This window comes from Epinephelus moara, chromosome 20 (assembly GCF_006386435.1).
Source record: "Epinephelus moara isolate mb chromosome 20, YSFRI_EMoa_1.0, whole genome shotgun sequence".
Classification (NCBI taxonomy): domain Eukaryota; kingdom Metazoa; phylum Chordata; class Actinopteri; order Perciformes; family Serranidae; genus Epinephelus; species Epinephelus moara.
This window is the reverse complement of record NC_065525.1, coordinates 46,092,902-46,094,306: the sequence shown is the minus strand read 5'-3', so window position 1 is coordinate 46,094,306 and position 1,405 is coordinate 46,092,902. Positions and strand designations below refer to the sequence as shown.

Below are 1,405 nucleotides of genomic sequence, written 5' to 3'. Positions count from 1 at the left end.
GCGTCACACAGAGTGTCACACAGAGCGTCACACAGAGTGTCACACAGGGTGTCACACAGAGCGTCACACAGAGTGTCACACAGAGCGTCACACAGAGCGTCACACAGAGTGTCACACAGGGTGTCACACAGGGCGTCACACAGAGTGTCACACAGGGCGTCACACAGAGCGTCACACAGAGCGTCACACAGGGTGTGTAGAAGCGAAAATCAGTGCCTGGAAGTGGGCCAGATGGCACCCGACCTCGTCTCCTACTTCTCCTGCAGATCGTCCTCTGATGTTGATTCAGTACCTTAGGTTCAGTTGGCAAACACTTAGAGAATCACTGGAGTCAAGTAGAATCAGGTGCAATCGAGTTTAATGTGTTCACAAGCAACAACACATACAACTCATTGAGTCAGGCTCCGGAGCAAGACTAAAGTTTCAGTTTCAGCGTTCTCCCTTTTATGCTGGTGAAGATTCGACAGAATCTCCACCCTTTTCCTTTAATCCTGCCCACCTAAACCCAAACCTATTGGTGGCAGATTCTTTTCTTTTTAGCCTTTTCCCATCTAGTCCAAATCTATTGGTAGCAGGTCCCTTGGGCCCTTGCCCAAACATGATCTAGGCCTGGAGATCCCCAAATTCTCCCACCATTAGATTTGAGTTTGGTTTCACTTTATTTTTTAAAAATATATAAAACTTGGGGACTTTCTCTATACAGTCCCCTGTGCTTTAATGCAATGTGAACTCCTGGAGTGTGTGTCATGCAATACAGACATCAGAGTGTGTGTGTGTGTTATTATTGAACAATACATGGTGTGGTATATGTATGCTCTTCAATGTGAATACAGAACATTGTGTTATGAATGCATGAACTTGTATTACAGTGTTTTATCACACATAGATGCATAACAACCAGTTTTATAGAAACTTGTAACATAAAACATGGTTATATGAACTTCACCCTTAATCAACTTATGCAGTTTAACACTTTTATCTGATTAAAGATCAAATCTTACACTACAGGTGTCACACCGGGCGTCACACAGGGCGTCACACAGAGCGTTACACAGAGTGTCACACAGAGCGTTACACAGAGCAGCACACAGAGCGTCACACAGGATCACACAGGGTGTCACACAGAGTGTTACACAGAGCAGCATACAGAGTGTCACACCGGGCGTCACACAGGGCGACACACAGAGCGTCACACAGGATCACACAGGGTGTCACACAGAGTGTTACACAGAGCGTCACACAGAGCGTCACACAGAGTGTCACACAGGATCACACAGAGTGTCACACAGAGTGTTACACAGGATCACACAGAGTGTCACACAGAGTGTCACACAGAGCGTCACACAGGATCACACAGAGTGTCACACAGAGCGTTACACAGAACCACACAGAGTGTCACACAGAG

The 1,405-nt window shown here is 46.3% G+C and overlaps 1 protein-coding gene across 2 annotated transcripts in view; it reads right to left on the bottom strand.

Annotated features, from left to right (window-relative positions):
• The window catches only part of LOC126408604 (protein inscuteable homolog), a 72,703-nt gene that overhangs the window by 26,436 nt on the left and 44,862 nt on the right, over positions 1-1,405 (bottom strand). The gene's annotated exons all lie outside the window — the stretch shown is intronic.